Source organism: Vipera berus (genome assembly GCF_964194415.1).
Source record: "Vipera berus genome assembly, chromosome: 6".
Taxonomy (NCBI): Eukaryota; Metazoa; Chordata; class Lepidosauria; order Squamata; family Viperidae; genus Vipera; species Vipera berus.
In genome coordinates, this window is record NC_138208.1 from 61403926 (window position 1) to 61424884 (window position 20959).

Below are 20959 nucleotides of genomic sequence, written 5' to 3' on the forward strand. Positions count from 1 at the left end.
TTTCCCATGGCTTTCCTCCCCAGCAGCGTCTTTTAATTTCTTGGCTGCAGTCCCCGTCTGTGGTGATCTTGGAGCCCAGGAAAATAAAAACTGTCACTACCTCCATTTCTTCCCCAACTAATATTCTACTTCGTTGTAAATATTTCTTCTGGTCCATCAATCATGAGTATAATTTGTCTACAGGTAGTCCTGGACTTACAACAATTGAGCCCAAAATTTATGTTGCTAAGTGAGATATTTAAGTGAATTTTGCCCCATTTTATGACCCTTCTTACCATAATTGTTAAGTGAATCAATTGCAGTTGTTAAATTAGGTACTCAGTTGTTAAGTGAATCTGGCTTCCCCATTGACTTTGCTTGTCAGGTTGTCAAAGGGGATCACATAAGCCTGGAACATTGCACCTATCATAAATATGAGCCAGCTCACCACATGACCATGGGGTTGCTGCAACGGTCATAAGTGTGAAAAATGGTCATAAGTCACTTTTTTAGAGTGGTTGTAACTTTGGGTCATTAAACTGTTGTAAGTCGAGGACTATCTGTTAAAATATGTTTTATATTGCATTTGGCAATGTTGAATGAGAAATATGGGAGCTGTAGTCCAATTCATATGAAAGGCATTAGGACCAAGAAGAGCATGCAGATTGTAAATCCTGAACCAGATTAAGTGGTTGAAATTATAATAAAGAGGATTTCAGTTAAATTGACAAAATTATCCCAGTAACATGAGCAAAATTGAGATCAACTGTTTTCCATTTATCAAAGAAATCTAAGAAGAGACTTTCTGGAGGATCAGAAGCAGACCATATTAAAACATGTCCAAGGAAGTTACATACCTCTACAATACACATGTTGGTGCGCTATCCCTTTAAGAATTCCTCCATCTCCTTCCTCCCAGGGCCATGACAGTATTTGAATACTCTTAACTTCACCTAGGGGCGATGACATAATTCCTATCTTCTAATTGGCTGCTTTCTGCTTCAGTCACTTTTTTGCCTTCCCGCCCATCCCTTTCCCTCACTCGCCGCCCAGAGGCCGTTAACATTTCTAGTTACTCCACAACCGTTGACGGGAACTGGTGCCATTCATTGCTATGCCTCATTTTCATTGGCTATGCAAGCTTGTCAATTTGGGACTCCGGCAATCGATGGGCGGAAGCTTCCGCGGCGGCGAGGCTGGGAACCGGCGGCAGCGGTGGTGCTAGCGAGAGCGGTCTCTGCGTCTTCAGACAACTTTTTCGTCGGGGGCGGTGTTGACTTTGGAAGGCAAGGACGACCGCTAGGATGTATTAGTGATCAGGTGAGTGGAAAGAGGCTGCGAAGAGAACGGACCGACCGCTTATCCCTCCCACTCTTGGACTCTTCCATGTATGGGGCAGGGAACCGCCCCTCTGAAAAAAAAACACAAACCCGGGGCTGCTCGGGGTTTAGCCGGGGTCGCCGCGGTCCTTCCGTTTCTCGCGATGTGAGGACCGTGGTGAGCCGCCGCCCTTCGTCCTGGGAACCTCCCGAATGAACAGCCGCTGCCGGCGGACACTCTTTAATTTCTCCTCCAGTGAGTCAGGCGTGCGGTCCCTCCCTCGGCGGCGGGGGCGGCGGCCTTCTTCACCAGTTCTCTTAATCAGCTTGACTTCGGGATGCCCCTCGCCCTCTTCCCTCTGCTGCAGTACCTCCTAATCCAGAGGTCTTCAAACTCGGCCCTTTTATGACTCGTGGACTTCAACTCCCAGAATTCCTCAGCCAGCATGCCTGGCTGAGGAATTCTGGGAGTTGAAGTCCACGAGTCATAAAAGGGCCGAGTTTGAAGACCCCCTGTCCTAATCAAAGAGTAGACTTCTCTCTTTTCCCATGGATCTCCGTCGGTGAAGCCGGGGCTCTTTCCTGCTTTTCTTGGTGAGCTACGAGGCTTCTGTTCTCCGCTGTAACGCCGCCTGCAATCGTGTCGCTCCATGCTTTTGCGTTTTTTTTTCTGAACGCGTTTCTTTTTCGTTTCCTTCTGGTGATTACGCCATTGGAGGGGAAAAGGGTTTTTGTGAGCAAAGGAACTTAGGTTCGTTGACCGAGGAAAGAATTCTTTAACAAACTTTGGCTGCAAGAAAGATTTCCTTAGTGGTCTTGTTTTAACGCCCCCTCCCCGACATTTATGTAGGCGTTGAAATATTCTGATTCTGTAGGAGTACCGTACCTGCATGCTAAAATTCACAACACCAGTGGATTGCAGTGAAGAGATACCAAAAATGCCATTTGCTGCCATATTTTCTGGAGTTTTGCAGGTCACATACAGTATGGTTACTGTGCAATACCACATTGAGGCTTCAGTTTCAAAAATATATTGGGAAGAATGTTTTTCTGTATATTGGAATATAGTAGGCAAAAATTGCCTATGATTGGTTTAATGGGCTACAGACTATTAGGCATTGTTTAATACCACTCCCATTGTAGCTGCATACCTTGATAACCATAAGAATATGTTTTGAATAATCCATAATAAAAGTATGTTCTGTGTTACAGACAGAAGACATGACAGCTTTCCTAAGTTTCCCATTTTGAATTCACTCCAGCATTACTTTTTTTTTAAAAAAAAGAGTAGCTGGCTGTTTTTGTAAAAATAGGTCTTATGCTGCTTTCATATGAATACATTTATTGTAGTATGTACTTTCATATTATTCATACTATGTACGCATACTAAAATGGACTGTTAAGCCACTGGATTTGTTAGCTTTTCTGATATGAATTCTTCCCCTGAAATACCACACATGCTTTTCTTAAAAGTGCATATTTCTACTTGCTTCTGCTGCTGGAATGGTTTCTCAGAATATTTCTGTATTTAAATTATACAACTAAGGTTCCATTTATTAAGAAACTTAACTACATATTGACTGTAGTTGTTTGTTTCCATGAAAACTATCTTAAAGTGTGCTTTAATGAGCACAGCAGTAGAAAATGATATATTAATTATTGCTTTGGATTAGATACTAAATAAAAAGTTAAAAGATTTTGTTACTAGCAAGTTGAGAAAGCAAGACCAAGATTGCCATTCTCTGTTCCATCTCAATAATTTAGTTTTCCTCATCTAAACAGTGTTGTTCAGCCATTCTTGCTCATTTGTACACATCTTATGATAGTGTGATGACCTAAATATGAAAGATACCTGAAACATAATTAACATATTTCTGATTAAGAAATTGATTTATATGCAGAAATGGATAACTACATAATATCTTTTGGAATTAAACAAATGAGAATTATCTGTTAGTTATAATGGATTAAAAGACAAAACAGTGATTTTGACTGCATAATAAATGTTTTCTTTGTTGTAACTTCTGCAACTTCTTCAAAACGTGTATTTTAAGAATGATTCGTATATCTTCTCAACATCCCTCTTTGGTATGGACATAATGTTTTTTAAATCTTGACCATGCATTCATGTGAACATCAGCAGCAACTGATTATACATAATTAGTGTGCATGAACATGCTGGCATATATTATTGTTTTGAATCCTAAAGTAATTGAAATAAAGGAGATTTGTAAATAAAAGTACTTATAAAGTGCTCATAAAAAGTATACTTTCCTGAATTTTCATTGTTAAATTAGGTACAAGCTAATATTTTGAATTATACAGTATATGGCAGAGGTGTCAAACTGCCGGCCTACAGGCCGGATGCATCATACAAAACTGTGCCCACCCCATTGCCAGCAATGGCAAAAAAGTTGTGATATGCCACGCCACGCCACGTGATGTTGTGAGTTTGACACCCCTGGTATATGGTATTTACTATATATTTGTGAAAAAAGGAAAACATGGTTTCACTGCTATATGCAATAAGAATATTAAAATCTATGTTAGCAGTTTATATGTTCAGTCATAACTATATCTTCAATTTTTGACATATTGCAAAGATTCTGTAAGATCTACAGAAATAATGAGTATTTATAAACATAACCTTTGAAGTTTTCAGAAAAATGATTTGTGAATTAATGGTGAATGCAACCACGTATGCTAGTAGTTTCTAACCACTAGTTGTAGGAAGTTGGTAAAACTAATAGTAACTACTATTCTGCAATTATCTAGGTGTCTATAATTGTTTTCAATATTTGTGCAAAATTACAGAAAAGTGCATAGTTTGGTATTGGATTCAGAATTTAGCATTCTTCTTAGCCATGGAATTCAGAAACTAAATACAACATGCATTCCTTAATTTATTTAGATTATTTATTTTCTGTTCTCTGTTGCATAGAACTTATTTTTCTTTATATCAATTCCATATTTTATCCATTGGAGTCAACTTTAGATAGCTTATTCTCTTCCTCTTCTTTTCTCTTTTACTATATTTTAAAACTATAGGGAGATATTTAAAAATGTATACTGCAGCAATATAGGTGGAAATAAGTTTGAACTCAGTAGAACTTACTTCCAAATAAGCTTATCTGGTGTTCTGCTGCATGCGTATACTGGTAGTCCTTGTTTGGCGACTGCCTCAGACAGCAACTGTTCACAGTTATGACACTGATGTAAAGAAACTCATGTTTAGACAAACATGGAGGCTTCTGAAGTTTTGTAATTAAGAAAACTAGATACAGCATTCCTTTATGTAGAAAGCAAGCTGCAGTTGAAGCCAAGCTGATTCAAAATTATTGAAGCAAGAAGTTATTTGGGGAATTTTAGATTAAAAATCTACTAATGAGGGAAATTTTGGAATGGTTACTTGAGAATATCTACAGGCATTCTCTATTGTGCTGAAAATATTATGCATTGTTCTTTGAAGTATATTAGCAGCTTTTAGATGTTTTGCTTTTTAGATTTTTAAGCTGGTATGCTTCAAATTATTAATTCTAGTCAGAAAATGTCAGTTTTCTGTTTAATAGTATGACAGTTATTGTCATTATGAATTCTGAGTGATAAAGGAAAGGAATGTCTGAGTACATGAAACCATTATTTTTATCACATTAAACTAATGACATAGTATGATGTCTGAATGTAGCCATTACTTTTCAGCTAAAGACTGTGAGAGAATTACAAACTAATTTAAAAACATCTGAAAGTGAAACACTTTCCTGTGCACACTTACTATTCCCAGCAGGATGTTTCACTCTATAAAGGTGATAGTGTCTCATTTGTAATGCACTTTTTAAAGAAAGTTGCACGAGTCACTTAGTTTCAATATTTCAGATATTAATCCTTCTAAAATTTGACCATTAATTGCTTAATTGATTTAATAACTCATCTATAGGTAGTTTGAATGGATAAAATTAAAAATATTTCCTATATTTTGTAGAAATGCAACATTTAGTAGAATACGGTATACATTAATTTCTGAAGATGTGCTGAAATTGCTTAGAGCAAATCATTGATATTAATTATATATTACATTTCTATAGCATCAGCTATTGATTTGTTATTGTTGTTTGGCTATCAAGGAAGCAAAAATCATACAGACTACAATATGCTGGTTTTAAGGGCAAAGTACAGAAACTTTGAAACCGCGACAGGAACTCACAGCTTTTATTTAGTGAGTTAACCAAAGAGAATTTCCTTGAACAATTTGTCACTTTTCTTTGTTTTATGAGTGGGGAGAAGATGAATAAAATCCAAGTTCCTGTCTTGAGATCAGAGACTTTTGGAGTGCCAGCTGGAGACTTTCCATGTTGCTCAGCTACTCTGAAGCTCTGACTCACAAGTAGTGGAAGGCAGATAACACATTGTAATTGTTGAAATAGCAACAGTTTGGCCTGGACATGTAAACACTGATCTATAAACATTTCCACTGAATTGAGAAATTTATTAGCAAGACAAGACTTCTACATCTTTTCAAGATGATGTTATGTTCTGAGAAGAACAAATTCCCTTCCCCTCTTATCCTCCCATCATCTCATCCTGTATAGATGGGAAACAGAATATCTCTGTTCTGTTATCAACTGTTAGTCAAGGAATGAGAAATTTATGCACATTTTAATATTTGCTAGTGGAATCCATATAATAAAAAATAGTACACTTGCATTGATAGGGAAATAAAAAATATATTGGGGACTTTTAGTAGAATTTCTGAGATGTAGATCAGCATAAATGTATGATTCTTGATAAAACTGGCAAATAAAAAATAGGCTAAGTATTTGTCTTGGCTGTCTTCAGTTGTTTACATTGTCTTTAAGAACACCGGAAGGGTATTGCTGGACCAGGCCATAGGCCTATCCTACTTACTCTTTTTGGAACCATTGCAAGCTCTATAATATACTTCTTGAAATGTAATGGCTAGTGTAACAAAGTTTTACTACAGACTTATATAAGAGCATTATTTAGGTGGTAGTTCTAGTTTCAGTTTCTTTCCTAATGATCCTAACAATGAAAATTGCCGTTTTTACAGCAACAGAACACATGGGTTGACATATCTTTGAAGAGTCCAGTATAATTCCATGAACAAATTTGGATTCTTTTGTCCCAGCATCCATTACTTTGTGTAGATTTATATTGAAATGTATCAGTCCAATCACCCAATTTGGACACTTTTTTAATTTTATTCTGAATTGTTTGGTTGGTTGTTTTTCAGTGGTGGAGAACAAATGCCAGTGTTAAAGGGGAAATTATTTTTTGTAAAAAGGTTAGAAATTTCATATTTAACAGTTTGACACTTTATTAATTGAACGTATTTATTAAACAAATTTACATAATTGCCCAACTCAGATAACACAGATTAAAAGTCCACAGTTAAAATTCACAATTTAACCTCCCCATTTATATAGTATCCTTCTCAATCCATGACTCTCAGTTTTATTACAAATAAAAACAACATAAAAACAGCAAAACAATACAACAATGAAAACAAGATCAAAGCATATAAAAAACCACATCACAAAATTCAAAACTCACAGCTGAGATGAGCGCATCCATCCCTGACAGCCAATACACCTTTTGAATATGTAATATCTAAATTGGGTGATTTTATATATTTTGAATTTCTCAATTTGGCATATAGCATGACTTCTAGTTACTTTTATCAGTTCTTCTTATTTGGATATTTGTCTTATGTTTCAATGGTAAAAGCAGAAGTGTTTAGTTTCTTTCCCTTCTCATTTAGCATTTTTTTTATTACCTTTTCTCTTCAGTGGCCTCTCAGTTGGATTCCTATTTCAGATACATTTGTTGTTTGAAGAACACAGCAAAGAGCATTGAGACAAAGAGGGTGGGGTTTGCGTCTTTTATTGATAAAAGATTGCATTTTTGCCAAAGTTTATGGCATTTTGTATTTTTACTTCACTTGGATAGAACTTCAGGTTTGTTTTTTTTAAAAGAAGGCTTACTTGCCTTTAATAGTTGTGATGCTGCTCATTAACCACTGTAGTGTCTTCTTGGACTTCATAGATGTTTTTCATTTTAGATATACATTCTAACTGAGATTCTGTTATTACCTTTCCTGAAGTCAAATCAAATTGGATTGGAAGTTGAGTCATGAAAACTGGAGTTATTTTCTTTTTTGGTTTGAAACATTTTGCTACTTATCCAAGTAGCTTCTTCAATCTGAAGAAGCCTGAAGAAGCTACTTGGATAAGTAGTGAAATGTTTCAAACCAAAAAGAAAATGTCCAGTAGCCATGTCTCAACTTCTAGACAACTCTTATCTGGATGATTGAGAACCTTCATTCAGCATATTAGACTTTCTCAGCAATGCTCCCATAAACATTAAAAAGTGTAACATTATGATCACTATTCCCACTTGGTTCAAGTATGTTTAGATCTTGAGTAAAATTCTGGATATTACAACATTTTAACATTCAGTGTAGTATTGTTTTTCTGACCCAGCACAGTATTTTAGAATATCTAAAAAGTTGGTATCTTTATTATACCAATAGTATTCTAGTTGTGGGAGTCTGTTGAAATAGTCTGTTGTTATTATACTTCTTTTTTAGATACCTCTCTAATTTTATTTTTACTGCTACAGCTAGTTACCATTTTACCAAATGTGTGCAATTTTATTGATGGTTGTAAAATTTTATGGCACAAAATTACAATCAGTATTTGAGATACTATATATCAGTATTACTAAATGAGAACCACCCACAGTTTCTGGGAGTTGGGTGCCATAAACACTTAATAAATTCATTTGTCACACTTTAGAGTTGGCAGTTCATAGGAGTTACATTGCAATTAGCTCCACCCCTGGAAATCATTTTACATTTATCTCCATTCCGATATTATATTTTGCAGCCCATATCTAATGTTAATAAAATACTGTAGTATCAGCATTTTTTCCTTTACCTTTTCCTTTTTTCATATCCCTATCAAGATAATATTAGGTATAATATATTAACTATATATTTTCACTCTTGGTGATCCAGGTGATGCTGTGGCCACCCTTTTGCAATGCCTGGAAGCTGTGGGGGTCTGGATGGGGGACAGCAGGTTTCAACTGAACCCTGATAAGACTGAATGGCTTTGGGTATTGGGGGGGGGGGCTCCAGGATCTGGGACTTTGTCATCTTTGACTCTGGATGGGGTGGAACTGCTCCAGAAAGACCTGGTCCACGACTTGGGGATTCTCCTGGGCTCGCGACTCCTGTTCAAGGAGCAGGTGACAGTTGAGGCTAAGAGAATCTTCGTACAATTTTGTGTTGTCTGCCAGTTGCTGTCTTTCCTGGATCAGGATTCCCTGCACTAAGTTGTTCAGTCCCTAATCATTTCACATCTGCACTATTGTAATGGACTACCTTTGAAGAGCATTCAGAAGCTTCAGCTAGTGTAAAGTGCAGCAGTGTGGATAGTTTTGGGGGCCCCAAGAATGGCCCCTGTAACAGCACTGCTCTGTGAGCTGCATTGGCTACCAGTCTGCTTCCAGATGGAATTCAAGGTGTTGGTGATCACCTTTAAAGCCCTTCACGGCATGGCTCCAGGTTACTTGAGGGACCATCTCACCTACTGGGATTGGCCCATAGCAGTATGTACCACTCGCGCCGGCAGGGGAAGCATGCAATGGGTCCCTTCAGCCCAATTATGCCAGCTGATGTGGTCCAGGAGGAGGACCTTCTCTGCTGTTGCTCCTGCCCTCTGGAACATCTTGCCCTCCAATGTGAGATTGGCCCCAACCTTCCTATCTTTTCGTAAGGGCCTAAAGACGTGGCTTTGCCAGCTGGCTTTGGACCCCAGTGGGGAACAGCGCAATGGAGATGGTTGAATAACAACATATCCCACCTATGCCCCAGCCCTCCCCGTGTGTCCTTGCTTTTAATGTCTGATTTTAATTTTATGTAACTGCATATGTAACTGTAAGCTGTCCAGGTTACCCTATGGTAAGATGGGCAGCCAATAAATTTAATAAGTAAGTAAAGAAATAAAGAAATAAATCTATTATTGCTCTTTCCAGCATGTGTCCAGTATATGTGCTGTTTATTTATTTAGTGTATGGCAAGTATATGTGCTGTGCCATATGTAGACTTGCTCCTGTAGTTTCAAGTATATATTAGTTTTGTAAAGATTTAAAGCTGCACATTAGGCTCTGTGTACTTTTTATGTTACTAAAACATTTGGAATTTTTTGGGCTATCTTTCCCATAGGCTCTGAAGGGCTTCTAATAGGTGTCATTGGGCTTCTAATTTATTTATTTTTTATTTTATTTTAATCCCATTTAATGGGACTTTATAGCAAGCAATCTCTGGTAAAATGTATTTAATTACAATTAAATCTCAGATAACCATCCAATACTTTGTCCCACTTACATTCAGTGTGCAATCAGGATTTGAACAAAAATGAATGATTTCTTAGCAGAATGCTTCCAGAACTTTCATAGCAGCACAAAGGGATATTTTCCTTTAAAAATCTTGCTGTAATAGTGTATTATTTTGTTTAGCAAGAGCCCCTCCCCCCTATAGTTGTGCTTGTAAGTTTATATTCCCTTTGCAGAATTTGTAAGATGTGCACTATTTTGTAAGTAAACATGAGCGATCAGTCAAACCACAGTGTGATTCAAATTAAATTAATAGGCATTATGGAATAGTACAGTCATTAAACCTTAAGAGTAGTTTGATATCAGGTTGTGCAGGGAATAGTACAAACACTATTAAAACTTTAAAAATGTTAGCTTATGCAAACAAAGTGGGAAGCAAAGCCTAAAGCAAGTTTGAAAGTGTACCTGCCTTGCCTGCACAACCTGATAAGTTGCTTGGGAAGAGGGGAAGGAGGTATTGTAACCCAGAGTATGAGAATTCCTGATTCATAATGTCAGCATTTTTCAGATTTATTTCCTTTGCAGTTTTTAAAATTTGGAAAAGAAATACAGATTTATTACCACAACTGAGTACAAAATTTCAATTGCTAAGCAAGGCAGTTGTTAAATGAGTTTTGCATGCCCCATTTTACCACCTTTTTTGCCACAATTGTTAAGTGAATCACAGCAATTGTTAAGCAAATCATGCAGTTGTTAACCGAATCTAGCTTCCCCTATTGACTTTATTTGCTTGAAGTCAGCTGAGGTTACAAATGGTGGTCACACGACACTGTCATAAATACATGCTAGTTGCCAACAGCTCGAATTTTGATCACATGACGGTCGAGACACTGCACCAGTTGTGTAAAAAACAGGCATAAGCCCTTTTTTCCAGTGCCATTATAACTTCGAAAGATCACTAAATGACTGGTTAAAAGTCAAGGAATACTTGTAAACATATCACAAAATTGGAAATTTCTAAAGTATCTGTTTCTCTGTGGACCTTTTAGAAATAATATGAAGGCTCAAGTACAGGCAGGATAATTATTCTTCTCTTGTTGCTAGATTACTAATGCTGAAATGCAACAGTTTAAAATAGTTTTGTGGCGATTTTGTGTCTGGCTTAAAAGTTACCATGGCTTAAAAGTAAGCAGAATGACTTAAAAGTAACCCTAATTTTTTGTCCCTCAGAAATTGTTTGTCCATTTTGAAAGTGAGTTGAATGAAAATTAGGTATGTATACATTTACACACGAAACAAGTATGAATGGAAAATGGAAAGTAAAAAAATAAACATTTTCTCCTTGATTTTATTTAAGCAAAAAGTTGTTAACACATGATCTGATAGAAAAAGAATTGCACATCTCCTTTAATGCCTAACACTGGATAATTATAAATGATTTTGTCTGTTGGAGGTTTAAATTATCTTATGTACATCTATAATATTGATGGGCAATTTGCATACTAGCATAGTTCCTGATTGGCAAATTAAAATTTCCATTTTGAATTTATAGGCAGGTTGACAGCTTTCATCAAATAGGCATGTTGAGTATGGAAATTCACTTCAGTTTAAAATTCCCTTCCTTAATTCAACTATAGTGGAACTATATATATAATAATTATATTAATTTATACTCTTTTGCATTTGTATATATGCTCAAGGGGTCTTACAACAATAGCAAAATAATAGTAAAGTATAACAAAATCCATCTCACCACGACACAAAACCGGAAGTCCTCCCCTATTTCTTCTTTTCTTTAGACTAGCCAAACCCAAGTCCTGTAGCTGTTCGTATGTTTTAGTCTCCAGGCTTTGGATCATCTTAGTTGCTCTTCTCTGAATTTTTTCCAAACTCTCAACATCTTTTTTGTGATATGGTGACCAAAATTGGCTGCAGTATTCCAGGTGTGATCTTACTAGGGTTTTATAAAGTGGAACTAATACTTCGTGTAATCTTGATTCTATGCCTCTGTTTGTACAACCCAGGATTGTATTAGCTTTTTTGGCTGCTGCTGCACAGTGCTGGCTCATAGTCAAGTGATCGTCTAGGTAGGACTCCAAGGTTCCTCTCACAGTTGCTGTTTTTGAGCCAGGTCTTGCCTAATCTGTACTTGTACCTTTGATTTTTCTTGCCTAAATGTAAAACTTGCTTTTCTCTACATTGGAACTCATTTTGTTGGAATGAGTTGAAATGATCCCTAATTGTTCTACAGATGAAAAACTTCCATCTAAGTGCTGCTAATGCATAAGCAGATTATGGTTAAGCAAACATTCCAAAGAGTGCACTAATTATTTCACTTCTATTGATTAGTCCCTTGTCTTTAACAAAATGCAAGAGAATACCAGAAACCAAATGACTATAGATTAACATTAACATTAGACCAACAATCAAAAAGTAAACAATACCCCAATCAAGGAAGTGCCAAACAAGCTAACAGTAAACAGCCCAACCAAAGAACCTCCAAGACCACTTCCACTAACACTGAAAGGGCAAGCCACTAGAATATAAACTGAGAGCAAACCCCACTCTTTTCCTAGCATTGATAATGTTACATAGTTTGGGTAATGAAATGTCTGCAAGAAAACAACCAAGCTCAGAGAGCATCAGAGACCCCTCATTTCAACCCTAAGCTACAGATATTCTCCTTTATAGATTCAATATTTGGGAAAACTTTACTGTGACATAACTTTATTGAAGACATCCTATTCACTATCTTAGTTAGAAAAAGTATGTGAAGAACTAAATCAATTAGCCTTAAGAAGAGTAAATTTATTTTTAAGGTAAAGGTAAAGGTTCCCCCGCACATGCGTGCTAGTCGTTGCCGACTCTAGGGGCCGGTGCTCATCTCCGTTTCAAAGCCGAAGAGCCAGCGCTTGTCCGAGGACGTCTCCGTGGTCATGTGGCCAGCATGACTAGACGCCAAAGGCGCACGGAACGCTGTTACCTTCCCACCGTAGTGGTCCCTATTTTTCTACTTGCATTTTTACGTGCTTTCGAACTGCTAGGTTGGCAGAAGCTGGGACGAGTAACAGGCGCTCACTCTGTTACGCGGCACTCGGGATTCGACCCGCCAAACTGCCGACCATCTGATCGACAAGCTCAGCGTCCTAACCCACTGAGCCACCGCGTCCCTAAAATTTATTTTTATTTTTATTTTTATTCCATTTATATCCCGCCCTTCTCCGAAGACTCAGGGTGGCTTACAATTGAGTCAAATGTTCCAATTAGTGAGATCACAATTAGATATGAGTTTGATGGTTCATTAACTTAAAAAAGAGCATACATTTTGATTGTCATCGTTGGAGTTTGCTGTTCATATCACAAATTATAAAAATGAATCGTACTGATCAAAAGATACCTTTGTAGAACTCGTTGTTGATTTTTTTTTACAAAATTTATACTGACACCAATCCCAATTAAAAACTATGAGGCTCACAAAAATATAAATACTTAAAAACATAAAACAAAATACAAAAAATTAAAAACTAATTACAGTGTAACCAAAATCTCTAAAAGTTACTGTGTTTCCCTGAAAATAAGATTGGGTCTTATAATTTTTTTGGCTCCAAAAGACACCTTAGGGCTCATTTTTGGGGAAACATGGTATCAGGGTGATCAGCCCGGCTGGATGCCCAAACACCGGTGTGCGCACAAGAACAATAGGTAAATGTCACTATTGCTAAAGAAGTTCCCACTAATTGCTAAATCGGAAGTTTCACATGCTTTTTCTCAACAAAGAAGTGACTGTGTCCAAAAATGTCATCTAGTCCTTTTCTATCAATGAGATTGTAGAGTGTGTGTGTGTGTGTACATACATACATATGTATATGTATATGAATATATGTATATGTATACACACAGATGTATGTATGTGTATGTGTGTATATATACATATGTGTGTATATACATTTATATATGTGTGTATATACACACATACATGCATACACACATATACATATATATATACATACACATACATACATACATATATATATATAAAAATCCGAGTACCAGGTGTATTTATTTGTAAAAAGGAGGACATATTGATCTCCAGGACGGAAAGTATACTTTGCACTGAGCTTTTGTTAGCCGCTGCTAACATTTTCAGAGAGTAAGCCAACATTAGAGAGACATTGTTTTTATAGTCCTTTAACTATCAATAATTTAGCCATCGAACATGTGATAGGTCCATTGGTTCGCCACCCACATGTAATTGGATGCGTCACATCCAGCTCAGCTGTATTGGTCAATGTATATATAGTCTTCCTCGCCCTGCTTCCCATTGCCTGCTTCCTAGGTTGTGTACACTTGTCTCATGATGTCAAACTGTTAGGCATTATCCCGCCATCGCTCTCCCTATTACGGTCCAGTGTGTTATTGCCACCTTGTGCAGTTGACCTGGTTGGTGGCCTCCCAGTCACATTTGCAGCATCAGTCAGGCTAGTTCGCTTTGATCTCATAGCCGGTCCGATCTGTCCCTCTGTATCACTGATTATCATGGTTATTTAGCTGTGTTAGTCAATCCGTGGCAAGGATCCATTGCCATCTCTGTGGTTTATCAGGCTGTCCTGAGTGTCCACGAGGGGGGAGGGAGAGACAGAGAGAAAGAGAGAGAGAGAATAGGAGAATGTAGGAATGCATATATGTATGTGTCTGTGTTTCTTAGTTTCTAACTTTTATTTTCTCTTCAGGTTGTCATCACGAAAGCCAAAGTGGATTTCTCTGGCGTCCTGTGCCTGCCCCCTTCCGTCGTTGCTGGAAATGGGCTGGACGGAGGAGGGGTTGGCGAGAATGAAGATGAAACACTCTCAGTGTCTCTTTCGGCTGCACCAAGCCCACAAAGTGAAGCTGTTGCCGATGAACTGCAGGAACTTTCCTTGCAGCCCGAGCTGACTGTAGGCCTTCATCCTGGCCGGAACCCCAATCTTCCTCCTCTTAGTGAGAGGAAGAATGGTAAGTGAAATAATAAGGCCTGTCATAATGAGCGTGGTACATAGAAAACTAACTATCATTAATGAATTGTACTGTAAAAACACTATTATACTGGTTTTTGCACAACAGTTTTTAATTTCTCAGTAGACATATGGACATCTTACTAGGTATAGTATAAACTATCCTAATGTACTGTCTGCTTCTGTTTTAAATTAAGAAAAGTTACGTTAATTGGTTTACATAGGGACATGATTCTTATCTTGAAGAATGTTTACATTCATTTATATTATTGATGTACATAGACAAACTGAGTAGCAGACCATTAGCTAGAAATAGTTGCATTTCTTATTTCATTTATGTTTAACTAACCATAGAGCACAATGTGCTTTGTTTGGATTGGGCTTTATGTCCTGTGTGACTTGTAGTATGTGAGCTGTGGTTCACAGCAAAGTAGCCCTCAAAATGTTAGTAAAATACAAATCTATTTTTTTCAAAAGAAATAAACTGCTGCACAAATTAGTACTATGCACAAAGATTTTATACAGGATCAGGAAAGTTAAGGCTGAGAATGAACAAAGACTTGCAACAAATGTCAAAAATAATTTAAAAAGTTTATTCAGCATGAGTGAAATGAGAAAAAAGTAAAGGAAATGATTGATCTATTAATGGAGAAGATGACGAGGTGATGGGCAGCAGGGAACTGCTTAAGTTATTCTTTTTTTCTGTCTTTACACAAAAGGAAAAACAGTCTAACCTACAAAGCAGTATCATAAAAGTCAAATTAATCAAGTCAAAATAGGCAAGAAAATGGTAAGACAACCCTTATCCACTGCAGATGAATTCAGATCACCAAGACCAGATAAATTACATCTCAGAGTTCTGAAGGAGCTGACAGATGTGACCTTGGAACTACTGAAACATACCTTTCAAATATCCTGGAGCACTAGGGAATTATTAGAGGACTAGCAAAGGGAAGCATGCAGTGGAGTACATCATGGTTCTGTCTTAGGCCCAGTAATCGTCAACATCTTCATAAACAATTTAGATGAGGGGATAGAAGGGGAACTCATCAAATTTGCAGATGACCAAGCTGGGGAGAATAACTAACACTCCAGAAGAATCTTGACAGACTTGAATACAGGGACCTATCAAACAAAATGCAATTCAGTGGTGAGAAAAGGTTCTAACTTAGGCAAGAAAAAACAAATGCACAGCTATAGAATACATGGTTCCTGACTCAATAGTAGTAATTATGTGAAGGATCAAGAAGTCCTAGTGGACAACCACTTAAATATGAGCTAGCAGTGTTCTGCAAGTGCCCAGAAAGCCAGTGCAGTCCTAGGCTGCATCAACAGAGGGCTAGTATCAAGATCACATGAAGTGTTAGTACCGCTTTATACTGCTTTGATAAAACAACGCTTGCATATGTCCAGTTTTAGTCACCATGATACAAATAAGATATTGGGACTTTAGAAAGAATGGAAAAAAGAGCAACAAAGACTTAGGAGGCTAAAACATATGAAGAACATGCAGGAACTGGATATGTCTAACGAAGAGAAAGACTAAGAGCTGATGTAACAGTCTTCCAATATTGTAGGAGCTGTTACAGAGAAGAGGGGGTCAATCTATTCTCCAAAGAACCTGAGGGCAGGACAATAACAGATGGAAACTTATCAAGGAGAGATCCAACTTAGAACTAACATATCTATAGCATTTAAGTATTTTAATAACCATATTTTATGGAGAAAATAATGAGATCCTTTTGTATGTGATTTTTGTTGTACTTAATAGATTTCACCATATCAATATAATTTATTCTACAATATTAAGTACGGTGAAGATAAGATTTGATGTTAGCTCTTGAGTGTAGTTAGCTGTATGTACTGCACTTGGAAGTTTTTAACAGTTACTAAACAAAATAAAGTATCTGGCTGTCTATGTATCTCCCTAGGTGACAGTTACCAAGTAATTTTATGGGCAATAATATAATTGGGAGAGCCAATTTGGTATTGTAGTTAAGGCACCAGGCTAGAAACTGGGAAACCAAAAGCCAATGGTAACTTGAAGGACCCCCAAAATTTATTGGATGTTTAATATTTACAAAAAATGTAATAAACTAAGCTGTGGAAAACTATTTTGCACATTTGTAAGAGTAGATAAATGAACAGCGTCACTTTTTTATGTTGCTCCACAATTAAAATTATTTTTTTTTTAATTAAATATATTTCTAATGCAGCTGCATGGCTGTTCTTCAGTCTTTCACAGATGTAAATTCATACACATTTGTAATACTGCTATTCTATTTCAATCACTCCCTATTTTATTTTAAAAGTTATTGTATACCTGCTGAATACTTTTATTCAACCACATTATCATATGCCTGAGTTTAAATGGAAGGAAAGAATCTTATTTCTGAATATATATGTTCAGTTTGCTAATAATTTATCATTTTGTATATGTGACTATGGACTTAAGAAGGGATTTTTAATTCAACAATGACAACTATAGAAATACAATTGTGTGGTATTAGTTGTGGAACAATGTATGCTTTTTTGAAGATGAAGGCTACAATGTGTAATCACTTTAATAACATATATAATCTAGGTATCTAGATATACATTAGCAATATTTTGTGGTTTTTATATTAGAATATCTTTTCAGTTGAGATCTTAAACTGCTATATGGAAAACAGCTATTTTGAAAATAGATGTTTAATAGTTTTTTACCAGCAGTAGTATTTATATTTTAGATGTAATAATTTTCCTTTTCATTTCAAACATTGATATAAATATCTGTTAGTGCTGTTGAGGTTTAGTTCATTTTTAAAATTCTTTTGACATTACCAAATTAATTCTGGAGAATAGCTTTTTCCTAAAATATTGGTTTTTTTCTGTTTAAAATTTTGTTTTGTAGGATATTAAATTATAAAATTATTTTAAATCTTAGTTGTTTGAAATAGCCCTTTTGTTAAACCCGAAAATGAGTTGATGATGAGTTCAAAATAGAAATATTATAATGGAATAGACCACACCTGACTAGTTTTTTACATTGAGGGATGAAGAAAATGTACTTGGAACAATAGGAAGGAGTCATTAAAATATTGTCTGATTTTTGTTACTACTGAGGTTTTGTTCTGTTTCCAGTTTAAGGCACAGACTGAGTCACAACTAAGTTAATTGTCCTGAGTGGCTCAGAACAGGTTAACACTTGGTGGACTATAAATGTGTGTATATTTTAGAAGTAGTTCAGAATACTACACAAATCAAATCTAGGGCATGCATATATCAGGTCTGGAATTTCATAATAATTGTATGCACTTACATTGATAGCTTGGTTTTTCATGTAAATTTCAACCACTTTGACATACTGTAAAAAAGAGAAAATACCTAGTCCCAATGACCTATGCTCCCCAAAATATATAAAAACTATCAAACTCTGAAGTTATATAATTTAATCCAAATAATTTTATCTGAAAATTGAAGACTTTTAATTATTCTTTACATAGGTGTTTTCAGGTAATATTATCCTTAAAATTTCCCTGAAACTTGATTAAACTTGGACTCAAAATGTTTGATATCAATACATCTTGTCTGTTTATGTGAGATTACTTTTTATGATGATTGCTACTGTTTTATGCACATTAGCAAGATTAACTTAGTTTTTTCCAACTAGCTATTTACTTTTTTGTTCAGTTAATAGAATAGAAAAAAGAAAACTCCCCAAAATATTATAAATATATGTGCTACATATATATATATATATATATATATATATATATATATATATATATATATATATATATATATATATATATATATATATATATATATATATATATATATATATATATATATATATATATATATATATATATATATATATATATATATGAATATGTAAAGCCTTACAAATAGTTTCAATAAAAATGACTATATTTTATTTTAATCATCTGCATATAACCTTTATTTATTAGAAATTTATTCATAGATTTTAGATTTTTTAAATCTTGCCTTTATTACTTTATAGTAACTCAAGGCAGCAAACATACATAAATACTCCTTACTACTCCTCATTTTCCCTACAATCACAGCACTGTGAGGTGGGTCAAGCTGAGAGAGACTGATTGGCCTAAGGTCATCTCAGCCAGTTTTCATGCCTAAGGTGGGACCTGAACTCACAGTTTCCTGGTTTCTAGCCTGGTACCTTAACTATTGCAAGTAACATAAGATCTTCAATTCACTGAACGTGGAAAGAATAATTTTTAACAATAAAAAAGCACAAAAATCCAGTTTCCATTAGCTATTAGCTTACTATTTCTGTGAGAGAAATGATGAATGCTGTTCCAAGGGGAGACATCATTTCCTTCTCTATTTTTTTAGTGCAGGTATGGTGGTATTAAAAGTTGCCTATAACCAGGGCTTTTTTTGTCATAGAACACACCGGAACAGATTTTCGACACCTTTTTTCGACAGATTTTCCAGAGTTGCGTTTTTTTCCTATTGTTGCCCTCATTTGCTTTTGAAAATGCCCCGCTGGTGGTACGGTGTGAGACGGTCCCTTCTACCACTGTCTGCCTCCTCTAGGAGGAGTCATGAGGTGCCAAAGCACCACAGCCAGAGTGTGGCTTGATTGGCTGGGTCAGACCATGTGGTGTGAAAGCCAATGGTGGCGGTGGAAGACACATAAACATGGAGGCCATGTTTCACAGGAGGGTGAGTGAGCCTTTTGCCTTCCCTTACAGAAGGCGGGGTATGAGGTTAAAAAGAGGTAAAGCAAGAGGAAAGAAAGGCAGCTGAACTTAAAGGTAAATTAAAAGTAATCTGTTCACTGACAAAGTTTCAACTTTAATTTGTTTCAAGTCAATATCCATATTAAACTCCAAATGCAAATTTTTCCACCGTGTTTGACAACTTCTTAAAAATAATTCAATCTTTTACAAGCAACCAAATTTTGTTTTAATGGGCCAATTTCATTCCACATAGAAAGCTGACATTTCCACTCATTAAACTTAATGGGTATGCCAGTGGTAAATGTCCCAAAAGATTAATAAAATGCCTTCTTGTAATTTAAAGCCACACAGTGCATGGTAACATTAATAGTATTAACTTACCTTGGAACAAAACCCTAGTCTTTTAGATACACTAACAATTGAAGGGGTACAAAAGTAAACCTTGTAGGGTAGGCAAGGTGGGTTGTATGATGTGTGTGAGTTCCGGCACCTTTTTTTTTTTTTTTACAGAGAACTGCCTATAACCACTGTCATGTTGTGAAGGATAGCTATTTCATTGTGATCAGTGTCTTAATATTGAGCCTATTGAAACATTCAATCTGGTGGGATTCAGCTGGTTTGCACCACTTCAGCAGAACCGGTAGCTAATTTTTTGTTGCCCAAGCCCAGAATGGACTTTCAGAAGTGGCATCCACACAGAGAAGTGGTTGTTCACATATTTGAATCCCACCACTGCATTCAATGCATACTTTTCCTTCATATTTTAGACTGCTATGACAGTTCTTTTCAGAGAAATATAAAGCTGTTATGTTTTTTGTCAGGTACTTATAGAACGGTCTATTGACAACAATTGGAACAATCTGAAAGTTTTGTATATATTTGATTATATCATGCTGGTGAAAACTTTAGTATTCATATTTGAGATTTCTGTGAAGAAATAACCATGAGGAAGAATTTGGTGGGGGGCTAATGTGATCAACTGTTCATACTAGAGCAGGGGTGTCAAACTGCTGGCCGGTTGCATCATTGGAAGGCCGTGCCTACCCCTGCTCCAGCAATGCAAAAAAAGTCACAATATGTCGTGATATGTCACGTGATGCGGCGAGTTTGACATCCGTGTACTAGATCATTTGGCTTTATTCAAATCTTAGGTAGCCCAACATAGCATGATTTCTAATTGTCAATTTTCCTGAACTATTTTAAAAAGTTCCCTTGTATTGTTTAAAACTTTCCTGTGTTTATAATTTCATTGATAAATATTCCAGTTAATTATGATAGTTTAATTTGTTTTTGGCATATGTATACATTTAAATATTAGTGAGCAGCTGGTAGTGAGTGTTTTCTAGTACTATAGGCTGGATTTCATACTAATACTTTTTTTAAAAAAATCACTTTTTTACTTACAAATTTTGCTGTCATTTACAATCAATCATCATATAATGCTTTTGCTTTTTGTCCCCAGCACATCTTTAGTTAACTGAAGCAGTAATCTTTCATCTACCCCAAGGCCTCCAAAGCTGTGATTATTATCAGTTTTGGTCTGATTTTGATTATTTCACATTCCTGGCAACTTGACTCTCTGGGTCACACTTCAAATCAGGTTGGC

General features: G+C 36.1%; 1 protein-coding gene across 4 annotated transcripts in view; it reads left to right on the forward strand.

Moving 5' to 3' along the window:
* Positions 1–1413: 1413 nt before the first annotated feature.
* Positions 1414–20959, forward strand: part of MRTFA (myocardin related transcription factor A) — a 72631-nt gene continuing 53085 nt past the window's right edge. For 2 of the 4 annotated variants that reach the window (XM_081331740.1, XM_081331739.1), the window contains exons 1-2: positions 1414–1554; positions 14384–14645. The gene's annotated coding sequence lies outside the window, so the exon portion shown is untranslated. Of the gene's footprint in view, positions 1555–1792; positions 1893–14383; positions 14646–20959 lie in introns of those variants that run through there. The other 2 variants (XM_081331738.1, XM_081331741.1) reach the window with 1 other exon arrangement.